The following is a 12,953-nucleotide window of genomic DNA, read 5'->3' as shown; positions in this document are numbered from 1 at the left end:
TCGATAAATGACACTAACAATTCCGTTCTGCTTCGGCTGCTGTAATTGAAAAGTAACTGAGGCAGAACTATATAGAGCCTTTTTTTCTTCTCTGATATTTCGTTTATAGTTTCAAGCATTTAGTTTAGTTGTGATTAGGCCTGTTTCAAATGCCAGCTTCCTCATGTTTGTTCATTGTACTGTATGACTGGTCCCAGAGTCTGTGAGATGTATACAAGATAATTTAAAAACAAACAAACAAAGCAATAACTCTGAGAACATAATGCAAGTCGTTTCATGTCTGTTATTGCAGCAGTATTTTAGGCTGTTTACCATACAGGAAAAGGGTTACAGCTATTGATTTGAGAGACCAACTCACTTCGCTTTCCTCTGAACAATCATTCCAATACATGCACATTTAACCACATTTTTAGGTAAATAGACTACGAGTTTATTGTGAAGTTTTGAGATACTTTTTATATTTTCTATCGCTTTTCCCACAAAGTATTACAGAAATGAAAATGATAGACAAGAAATTTGAGCCGTTTCTGAGCAAGTCGAACAGAGGATTATTGTTAATCTAAGCTTCTGTTCAATGGCTCTCCTGTCCTCAAAGCCGGGCTTGTCAGCATAAGGCTGCTCAGTTACTGGGGCTTTCTGTGTTTGAAGTGGCCAGCAGTAGAAAGGGAACACCTCATGATGGTATCCCTGTAGGCTCAAGAAGTTTAACAAGAATTTAAACAACTTCAGTGGGGGGATCTGTTTTATGAAGAATAGTCTATACAAATAAACTGAACTTCAACAGACTGACTATGACATGCGCTAATGTGGATGAAAGTCCAGTCCCTGTTTTTATGCAGAAAAATTATTTTCTTTTTTCTATATTAAAACATTATTAAAAAAATACACACACACACACACACACACACACACACACACACTATTATTATTATTATTATTATTATTATTATTATTATTATTATATGCAATCATTATACAGTAATGATATAAAGTATGTGCAGTATGCTTTGGCTTGCAGAGACATTTAAGACCGGGCACTGGTCAACAGATGTACAGATGTTTACCTTTTTGCCTTAGACATCTTCTCTCAACCATTTGGATGTGACTGACATGTCTGTGGTTTATTACAGTGGGTCCCAATAGGACAATTTTCACTGAACAAATGTGACAGTGGAGGAAGCATGGGTGGAAAAAAGTGGGTGGAAATGCAACTTTGGGCTCCGTGTGAGGGGACTTTTGAACTCGTCATAGGAAAAAGAATACGCATGGAACTGTTGACTGTGGAGCGTCAAATCTGCCACAAATACAACAGTGGAAGAAGTCGGTGGGTTTATTCAATATTCAAAAAGATGACAGAGTGATGTCTTTAATGATGTCTTTAAACACTTTGTTTGAACAGGTCCTTTACCTCCTGCCATATTTAGGTCTCTTCTGGAAACTCATCACATCATCGACGTTGACCCACGTTATCATGTTAAAAGGTATACATACTTTCATATTAGGTTTTGACTATCAAAACTTTACACCACCCCTTTCAATCCAGTCTGTTCTGAATGAGGTGGCATTTATATTATGATTATTAGTTGAATCCTCGTGTCCATGAAAACCAACATAAGCAAGTGAGCAGAACACTTTAACAAACCCTGGAGGTGGATCACCTGAATGGAGCACGTCACTCTTTAAATGTATTGATGATTTCTTATAAATGTAAGTTTGACAAAACCCTTGTATTCAGTATTTTGTGTGGTGCAAGTGTGGTGTTAGTTACACATTCATGGCCTTTTATTACATAGCTGAACATTTCGTCTTAATGAAACCAAAACCTCTCAAGATCTCAAGTGTCAGCTCCTGGCTTTGTCGGACTGGATTGGAACATTTTTATTTTCACATGGGCATACAGCAGTCTGAAATGTTTCAGGCAATATGCTGTAAATGTATCACATATTCATTTTGAATATTTGCTTCTGTATGTTTTTTTTTTTTTCTCACAAACCGCTGATTGATTGGGAAATTGTTGCAGTTGCTGCTGTTTCAATGTTTCCAGTATAAACAGCAAAGATTAAAGGTGAAAACTAAAATCCTCATCTCATCTTCTACTACTACTTATCCTCACTAGGGTCGTGGGGGTTGGCATGGGGGTGGCATCGGGCGAGAGGCGGGGTACATCCCCCGGAGAAAACCCACGCAGACACAGGGAGAACATGCAAACTCCACCCAGAAAGGCCTGAGCTAGACTCAAAACTGGACCTTCCTTCTCGCTGGGATCAGAGCTAACCACTGAGCCACTGTGCTGCCCCAACTAAAATCCTATTCTATTTAAAATATAATAAAACTGATATCATTTTATTTATAATTATTTGAGAGGATTGAAGAAGGATGAATAATGTTCTTAAATAAACTCTACAAAAGACAGACGAGATATCTATCAAACCAGAACAACCTTGAACATTTCTAATTATGTGAATTTACAGATTCTCTCTCTGTACGTAAACATACTCTCTTTATCCCCAAAACGCTATTAATTGATAAGACTGAAAATATAAAATAAGTAAAATTCTGTGTGCCTGTTGTTACAAGAATTAAAATTCACAGCTGCTGTTTATTAAATCCACACTGCCACTTTTTCAATAATTAGTGTCCACACAAAATCTGCCTGGATTGTCCCAAACTATTGGCACGCTAATTAACTGAGCGCACGGCGATTCATTAACGCTGCGGAATAACTTGAGATAATATTTTAGATGTGTTTTATCTGCGATAGAAGTTGATCCGCTAAAGTCGCAAGTCAGGACAGAAGCCAGACATCATGTCCTGCCTATTAGCTCCACACTGCCAGGCTCATCTATCTTTATTGGTCATCCATTAGCCTGCATTAAAGGGAGACACGGGATAATAGCAGTAATGATGCTGATGATGGAATTAGACTGCGGGTACACACGTCAGCGTTGCAGTGCCGCGCCTAGAATCATAAAGAGTTCCCACAGACAAACGGACAGATGGATGGACAGTTAAAATGATCAACCCCTTTGTGCTCCTGAGCGTCATGTGAACGTTTATATGTGTGACTGAGGGAAGGACGAGGTACGAGTTAAGGTGAAAAATGTCTACAATGCTCAGAGGTGTGTACATTAACTTAACGGCACGTAGAGAGCCACTCTGAAGGAGGCAAGTGTGCCAGCCGGCAGGGTGGTGCTTCTGCAGATGCCGGTACAGCAGGTGTGTGCGAGATGATGGTTGGCAGGATAGGCAGGCAGGCAGCCGGAGCAGCAGTATGCATACACCAGACCCAGTAAAGTGATGATGCCAGGCGTCAGACAGCCAGGACAGAGGGATCATTAAGGCAACTTTCTGGAAAGATGCTCAAAGATCAGGGCAGCACAGATTAAAATGAAGATATGGGTGTCTGGTTCGAAGATGACACATTCAGAGAGGTGCGAGCATCTTTTACGATCAAAATGCTACTACAATCAATCATAACTGTTTACTGTCTGCGGTAAAACCTTCTTTTCTGCTTTGGTTGGAGGCTTCTCACCAGACTCTCTCTTATTATGGCTCTTAATTAGCTCTGCATAAATTGCTAATCAACCGTGAAGAAGGCATTGACCAATTTAAAAAGTGATAGCCCATGAAATGAACAGCAAAGCCTCATACAAGCACATCAGTGAGAAATGCTGCAGGACCTGAAAACGGACCTTTGACTGGAGGAGAGGCAGAAGGAAAGAAGGCACAGAGTGCAAACACACACAGTGGCAAACATTACTGTGAATAAATCCTTCATTAAGTATTTAGAATGGTGTCAGTGCTGGTCCTGCCGTCATGCTGGGCATACTCAGTGATCCACCCAGGAGACATTGATCTTCTTCATAAGGAACATAATGACCACCAGAGAAATACTGATCATATTTCAGCTCCAGTCAATTCAGTTCATTAGGGCCGCTCTACCTCCTGCTGCAGACCTGTATTGATCTCACCACTGTCACCAGACTGTTATTCTCTGCTAACTAGACAGGAAGCTCACAAAATTGTAATTTTTACAGCTGCAGCACCCAGTAAAACAATAGACCAGGAGGTACAAACAAGCAAAGGTATATGAAAGAGTTCAGATGTGCCATGTCTGTTTAATGCAAGTGTGAACTGTCACTGTGCCCTTTCAGTGTCAGCATCAAATGTCAGACATGACACGAGAAATCCTAAAAGTATCAAGGCTGTCCCCGGGTTTCAGAGAGAATTTTTCTTTTACGTCTAATACCTTTTCCACCGTCTACTCTCCTCTAATCTCCACTTATCTGGCAGCCAGGTGAGCTGCAGCACATGGCTGGTGGGCAGGCTTTGGTCTGTGGGAATACAGCTCATCTTAATGGTACCCCCCCCACACCCCCTTCCCTTCTCTTCCCTGTGCTTCTCTTACCCTTTCCTCCAGGGCTCCTGTCAGACAGAGATGGAGCTAGCCAGAGAACTTCTCGTTGCTGCTGTAGCTGACAGCAGGGAGCCGCTGGGATTGGACCAGCGACCACAGCCGCCCGTCATGCGGAGGGGCAGCCAGGCTCACAGGTGCACAGCATCTGACAGATAATAGCAGATAAAACATGGGCCAACCAGCAGCTTGCTCCACGCCGGGGGATGGGGGCAGGCCTGCACTGATGGGGTGGGGGATCAGATGAGAGAGGCAGGGGGCATGTTGAGGGGCAAAGTCCTTTGACAACTAGCGGCCTTTATTTAACCACCAACCAGCAAGACACAGACCCACACCCACGCACAGAGTAGTCAAGGACAGACAAGGTGACTGATCTCAAATCCCTGCACAGAATCACTGCTGCAGCTGACTGTACACTTGAAGGAGGTTAGGATTGATTCTGAGCCTAATGCTTTGAGTGCCTGTGAAGCCACTGAGACTGAAAAAGTTAAAAGCCGGCAGTTATCTGATTCGTTAAGTTTTATTAGCTTTGTGGTAATTTCAGTAAAATGGCTGTGAATCGTGCTTAGTAAAGTTTTAGTAAAGTTTGTTAATGTTCTTTATTCTGTTTAACATTTGTATTATTTTACCTTTGTGAACAAATCTGAACAGTATTCAATTACATCTCATCTCATCTTCCATACTGATTAATCATCACTAGGGTCGCGGGGGTTTCTGGAGCCTATCCCAGCTGGCATCGGGCGAGAGGCAGGGTACACCCTGGACAGGTCACCAGTCTATCGCTATCACAGAGACAAACAACCATTCACACTCACACGCACACCTAGGGTCAATTTAGAGTCACCAATCAGCCTAACGAGCATGTGTTTGGAGGTGGGAGGAAGCCGGAGTACTTGGAGAGAACCCACGCGAACACAGGGAGAACATGCAAACTCCACCCACAAAGGCCTAAGCTGGACTCAAACCTTCTCACTGGGAGGCATCAGTGCTAACCAGTGAGCCCTATTCAAATACATATAAAAGCTAAAAAAAATCCTACAGCATTTGTGTGTTATCATACCCATTCATATTGGACAAAGTCAAACGCATCCTGAGTGAAGCTGTACTTTACACGAATAAATCTCACAATGTATTCTTCCTCTGGGACAGACAAACACTTCTTGGGATTTCTGCTCTGACTGTGAAAAAGTACGTTGCATATCACGTATCTCCTCTGCAGGATGCCAGCTGATGTGACAATGGGAAACACGGTTGTTCTCGTCCAATAGACCACATGACTCCCAATGACGTAGTCATAAAGTTGCCAAAGTTGAAGCAACATCACCTTCAAATATACTAACCTTAGCACTTCACTAAACATCTCAGTTTAAAATCCACTTTAACTGGCTTGATGACTGTGATTGACATATAAAATGTATTTGTATCATTTCTTGGTCTCCAATAGAGGTCAGTACAAAGTCACACTCACACAGGAGCACATAGTGAGCGGAAGAATTTCCTGGACTGAAAGGACTCCCTTGTCTGCTGTACTGAAGTTTTCTGGAGTCGGCCTGGTGCTGCTGCTCTGCGGCTGAACCTGGTGCCTGACCTGCTTGTGAAAGCAGGGCAATTAAAAGTAGACTTTTCCCCTACAGAAATCAATAATGTATTTTTTTATTCATACATATAGTATTCTACATCCACATCCACAGGTCTCACATACGCCAGACATACAGTAGATCTGATAGAGAGCAACTGAGGCACAAACTAAGAAAAGGCTGATAATGACCTTGACCGAGGCACTGAGGTGTCTCCTGGCAACCAAAGTATACCTGCAGTGCAGTTTGCTCGGCTGGGATCGTAGAATATTTTCATTTACCAGAGTGAAAGGTATATATTAACTGTTTATAGTAGTTGTGCCCCATTTTAATAAAAGTTCTGCACATCATTGCCAAAATGCCCAAATGTTCCCTAAGTAAGTAAGTCGCAAACAGTGGTTGTTAAGACAGATAAGTGTGCCCTGTATGTACAAGCGCACACACACACACACACACACACACACACACACAGTCCAAAAACTCAATCCACCAGCCATAACACAGAGACCGAGTGGCATCAACCTCTATTATCTAGTCCCTATGCTGCTAACACAAAAGGCTCCCTGGAACAAAAATCCAATCAGGCCTCTCTAGGAGGATTTGCTCCACGGCAGTGCTCAGCAACACTGGTGGCTTTGCTGGTAACAAAGAAATAATCTCAGAGCCCACAGACTGTTCACAGACTGTTTACTGCCTTCGTCACATCGTCCTTTTAGAAAGAGGACAGACACAGTCTGAGCTTCGATGTTGTCATTTTGGTGTCCTCTGAGTTTAACACCCCCCCCCCACTCTCTCTCTCTCTCTTCCCCCTCTCTCTTTATGCATGCAAAAACATGAAACACATGGCTGACTGTGTGTACAGTGCGTGAAATTGCCGTATTTGCGACACAGAATATTTACTCTAAGCATTATTAACATAGGCTTGGCAAAAAAAAGGAACCATCAGGCGCACAGTCTTGTGACAGGTGTTAAATAATTATTTGAAGACAAACATTCTCAAAATATTTTCAATATTGTGCTGCCCCCCCCACCCCCCCCCCCCCACCCCCCCACCCTCTCCCTGCCCCCTCCCTTCCCTCTGGATACTGTCTCTCACTGTCCTCCATTCTTTGTCTGGTAAATTATCACACTCATTCTCCATTCATTAACATGCTGCTGCTTATTTAGCTACGCTGCTGAGAAGCCTTCAACAAAATCAACTGGAAAATGCTCAATACGTGGCCGCCAGCGCACCCCTCTCCTTTCCTCCCACCGGTCCTTCATCTCTTTCTTTGTTTGTTTTATGTGTGTGTGTGTGTGTGTGTGTTTTTTTAACATCAAAATGGAAGCACAGTCCCCCATAATGAAGAGGAGGAAGATAAAATATGCAAATTTACAGAGAAAAGATATAATTAGGGCAGTAATAGGAAGTGTTGTTTTCACAGCTGCTCATTTACACAGAAGCCTGATAGTATTTTTTATATAAATAATGTTCTCCTGTTTTCTTTTTTTCTTCTTTTTCTTTACCTTGTCTCAAGGTGCAAAATCCTGAGCCCCGCTAAAACAAATCTCTGCAGCTCTACACCCTGAAAAGCCAGTCAGCCTTGCAGCCACTGAGCCACTCAGAGATTTCTATCAGGTCAGGTACGAACTACACCAGACTTGGATAGTAACCAGGGGGTCGCGTACAGGTTGTTTCAGAGGTGTATTTCCACCTTCACTAGTTCAACTCCGGCTGCCTACGAACACAGTTTTCTATCCAGCACTCAAAACTTTTCTCAGCATGGAAACTACTTATCGGAAGGACTGCACCCGCGAGAATCAGTCCAGTCTCTACTTTTATCATCCGCAGAGAAAGCACAGGGTGTTAGGTTGGAAATGTGCAAGTAGCTCTGAAGCATTAAGGTCAACGCAACGTGTTACCAGCGGAGCTTAAACATCTTCCTCTGTTCTTAACAGGAGACTTACAACAATTAACATTTCAAAGAAATCCAGTGAGGGGGGCTAAAAGGTGTGGTGCATTCATAAAGCCGCAGCTGGGCCGTTGTTTCTTAACTCTAATGCATGGAAAGATGAGAGGAAACGAGAAGGGAATGAGAGTGTAATGAATAGATGTAGGTTTTTATGGCACCGTTAACTGAAGGGAAACCAGGCTGACAGATAACAATCAGCTGATGAAAGTCTACAGCTGAACAAAAAAGAAAAAGTGACACACACAAGAGGGTTAACTTTCTTAAGATTCTGACACAAACATCTGTTAACTAAAGCAAAACAGAGATCGTGAAGCGAGTGTCGCTAAAAGGTTTTAGAAGGAAGGAGAGTCTCCCTACAGCGACACTTTGACAGAACCACGGAGGCAATTTTCAAGAGGACCGAGGAGAACGCATCAGATTCAAAACAAAAGCCCCCACCACAACAAAGGCATAAATACATGATATGTCGCTATATTGTTTGGCTGATTGCCCAGACACTTTTATCTGCGGAAATGGATGCTATTAAAGGACGGAGAGAAGGACAGGCTGGCATATTGCACAAATTGGAGAAAACTTGGTTGACCCCGTGTTTACGCTGCAGACAGTTCGGATCAAAGTAATCCCCAACTTATCCTGATGTGACGCTGAGGCTTGTGGGAGTTTGAAATTTAATTGTCACTTCATATAAACATTTTTATTTATTTATTTTTTGCTTCATAAGAACAACTTAGTTTATAGTTTTAGCTGACCATAATATGCTTGGCAAGCAGACACAAAACTGATAGCTCTTTGCGGCAACTCACTTTCTAAAAAACAAACTAATTTCCATTGATTGTTATTTTCCTAATGGCGTGTTTGTTTAATTAACTGTTGCCTCTCCTGGCAATTTGAGCAACGTTGAGTGTTATTCTGGTAAGAAACCTAATTTTCATGTCTATTATACTTGTGAAATTGGATCAAACTTGCTGCACACACCATCACTGAATTATATTTTTAGTTGGCTTTTTGAATTCATACACTGTTATGAAACAAAAATGAACTCAACTCCTGGGAGGCTATTTATGATTATATACTGCAGCTGTGGCTGAATCATTTGAAACCTCCATGTACTTAAAAAAAAAATCACCTGAATACGTCACTGGGCTGCTGAAGCTATGACCTTTTTTCAACATCAAATGTCTTCGGTTGTTTCCACGGAAACAATAAATCTAAAATAATTATGATTTTGTAACTTAAGCATATTGTATTGATACAACAATGTGCATACTTGTGCCTTTTGTGTGTTAAATTTCCATATTCCTGTTTAAAACTAAAGATTCAGGCACATGCTTCTGTGCAGCTGAATGAGCAAAATCTGACCTCTGACCTCAGAAATACGTCCAGCGGTTTTGACTGGGGAAAGCCGAGAATGAAACACAAAGAATATCAGAAAAAAGACTGGGCTCTAATGAAGTATGTTTCTATTCTGTTCTGACAGAAACGGCAGGGAAATGGAGATACAAAGAGAGAAGTGATAGAGGGAAAAAGGAGAAGTCAGATGAGAGATCTGAGAACTGCCTATTATCTCCACGCTGCATCATTGCCTTAGACACACACGCACACGCACACACACACGCTACTGTGCACAAACCAAAAAGTGTGCGCACAAGTACACGCACACGCACACGCACACGCACACGCACACACACACACACACACACACACGCACTGAAATCTGCCCAGATCTCATGAATATGATTGACCTTTTTTCCACTGTAATGCTGAGAGCGCATAAAGGGGAAAGGAGAAACTAAACAGAGGCAAGCAGAGTTAATTTAGAACAACACATTATTGGGTGCTGACTGCAGATATGGAAAAGGACAATCTAATCGATAAGCCAAAAGAATGACAATGGCCTCTCAAATCAATGTCTGCACCCCATTTTCTCACTGTGAAAAGACAAAGCCTTCAATGCAGGTGTTTTTGTTGTTCTGTTTTGTGCCGTTTGCACCTGTGTGTGTGTGTGTTTGTGTGCGGGTGTTTGTGTGTGTGTGTGTACCTGGCTGCTGCTGTGGTGGAACAGTTGCCAGGACTAATCATTATTTAGTTGTGGCGGGGCTGGAAAGGTCAGCAGTCTGAAATGTCAGGCTGTGTTCAACAGGAGCCAGATGCAGTCGTGCGCTGCTCAAGTGTCCAATTAAAGGGGGCCGAGTGAGGTTTGAGTGGGTCTGTGTGTGGGAGTGTGTGTGCATGTGTGTGAAATGAGAAAGAGGGAGGGAAGAGATGCTGAGTGTCGCGTGTGTGTTTTTTTTTTTGTTGGGCTTTCCTCTGTGTAACAGAGCTATAAAGTACATACAGTAGACCCACGCTAAAGAGAGCGGCCATTAGCTTCAGAAAAACTATTAAATCATCATTTACTGTCTTTCTGAAAAGAAAAGAAATATCTCAGCATTGTTTATTATTCACTGCCTTCACAAGTTAGAAACAATTTCTTTGCATGCACAGAAAAAAATGCTCTGCAACCGCAGCAAGGAGAGCAGTTTGGTCACAGTAAAGCAACATCCACATTCAAAGAATTTCACTCCTGTTACAGACAGTTGGTCGTTCTAGGCTGTGGTTGCCTAGGTAACCCTCATGTATATTTCCCTGCTTAAATGTTTCAAGTGAAACAAGCAGAGCATAAAATATTTCTGGGATATGGACAAAGCTAGTTTTTCTTGCTGTGACCACCCACTATTTGAAAAGAAAAACAACGTCAACAAGCTCCATCTAGCTTCACCCGATGCTCTAAGGCCAGTATCACCTTCCTATGTCCCCACCCTATCAGCCGCTCACATTCACCATCATGTCAGAGGTAACATTATGTCAACTTGGTATCCACCCACTTCACAACATTACTGTCCCTAGAACTTGTGGAAAATCAGTTATATTTCATGGTCGCTTGTCATTAAGTCGCTGCTACTCTCTTCCTGTGTGTATTATAACAGAATTCCAGTTGGAGCGTAATGACGTTATCCAACATTTGGAACAGAACGTGAATATTGTGATTTCCTTTCAGCTCTCTATTACTGTACAGTATTATTGTGTTATTTATTAATTGTGTGCGAACACATGTTTAAGTATGAATCCCTCTTCAGATTAGCTAATGAATGCCATTAGAATCCCAGTCCAACAGAGCAGCAGGGGCACAATCCTCATCAAATCTTTTTTTTTTCCCGTCTCAGACACAGCACGTTACGAAGCCACTCGAGCCTATTAGTTCGTTCACACCCTGTGATTCCCCCTGCTGTCCGTGCGATGGAGGCAGCATGGCGGGAAGGGAAGGAAGGACAGGGAAAACACGGCACAAAAGGGCAAAAATAACATGGCTACGGCAAAGTGATAAAATAAGACCACTAATAAACAGCAGCAGATAATGAGCGTCGTTAAGAGAAATGAGCAGACGACGACGCGACGGTGGAAGAGCGGAGGCAGGTGAGGGCAAGGAGAAAGGAAGAAAGGGAGCAAAGGAGCGGAAACTCCTTTAATCTGTGGGGAGAAGGAGAGGGTGTCCTGCCTGTGCTTCCCTATCAGAGTCACTCATCTGAAAACATCACCTGCTCTTCATACAGCCATCATAATAACCTTCACCGTGTTCAGTGTGTGTGTGTGCATGTCCGCTCACCTACTGTGAATAGTAATAAGCAGCAGGGCAGGATAAAATATGTCTGGCAAGTTAAGAATATAATAGACTTCCCTTCAAGGCCACACGTAACACGTAACGTAATAATGACCTGCAATAATTTACACAGCACACAGAACTCTACACTGGTCAGAGGATGAAACCTTTCAGTGAGAAATAATTGAAAGCTGTTTCAGTCTGTGTAAGGCCCCTCAGTGGGTGAACACTGAGCCCCGAAGGAGGGAACTTCTACTGTTCCCACGACTGTAAGCTTATCCAGAGAAGGAGAGGCAAAGTCAAGCTACACCTATGGGACAGTTCATCACCACCTGAAAACTATTTAAAACATTTTCTCCTGTTAGTAAACTAAAGAGATTTGTAGAGAAAGTCATACTTTAAACTATATTAAAGGCCTACACAGATCTTCTATGTTTTAATGCCATGCACCGTAAGCACTTCCTGTAAATCACAAACAATGCTTTTTATTACATGTGATAGATATGAAGTGAAGAATTGTTTGATAATTCTTAACTCTCAAAACTACTCGTTCCATCTAATTTATTCATTGCTTGATTTTCTGGAGGTTAGCTTCTAAAACACATTTACCACAGAAAGAGCTTTCAATTATTTTGTTTACACTAGTAAATTACAGGAACCTGCAAGGTGCTCTTTGGTGCTGGGATGATAAATTGCGACAACAATTTATTTTTACTATGAGTATCAGACGAGAGATGGAAATCTCTTTACCAGGTCAAGACAGAAAGAAAGGAATCTTACGCAGAAACATTTATTAGAGCAGCAACACATAAACTCTGAGGGGTTTTCTCTCTGCAGGGTATATTTATACACATCTTCACAGCTGCAAATGATCCTTGTCTATATTTCCTTACAGGACACTCACCATCATGTAAAGGTTTTCCCTGCCGGAGGTTAACAAGAGCATCTAGTGTGACCTTGTGTGACACATAATACGTCCTTACACTCAGTCCTAATGTTCCTACAGGTATGACTCTAATAAAGGGTTTAAAGGCCAAACTAAGTAAAAATTTATTTTAAAAAGAGTCACATAACAGCTATGTACTAAAAAATATCACTGTTATCATTGTGTTTTGTGCATTGTGTCTTTAAATAATGATAGTTAACTCACACACTACGGGGAGGAAGAGACTGCGTGGTCATAATCAAATTAGCTTTTGATGTTAAATATAATATCACGATAGTTGCAAACAGCTGATGTTTACACAACATATTATGCGTATTCCAAATCTCCACTCTTCTCTCTTCTCACTTGGCCGTTTGAGGTGTTGCTCTAAACTCCTTCTCACATTTTTTCCTCCCCCTCCCCTTTCTTTCTCTCTCTCTCTCTCTCT

At 42.0% G+C, this 12,953-nt stretch overlaps 1 protein-coding gene across 1 annotated transcript in view; it reads right to left on the bottom strand.

Moving 5' to 3' along the window:
• Window positions 1–12,953, bottom strand: part of agbl4 (AGBL carboxypeptidase 4) — a 253,123-nt gene that overhangs the window by 68,504 nt on the left and 171,666 nt on the right. The window lies entirely within an intron of this gene.

The sequence above is a fragment of the Mugil cephalus genome, chromosome 6 (genome assembly GCF_022458985.1).
Source record: "Mugil cephalus isolate CIBA_MC_2020 chromosome 6, CIBA_Mcephalus_1.1, whole genome shotgun sequence".
Taxonomy (NCBI): domain Eukaryota; kingdom Metazoa; phylum Chordata; class Actinopteri; order Mugiliformes; family Mugilidae; genus Mugil; species Mugil cephalus.
The sequence above is the reverse complement of the archived record's forward strand: the minus strand, read 5'-3'. Positions and strand labels throughout refer to the sequence as shown.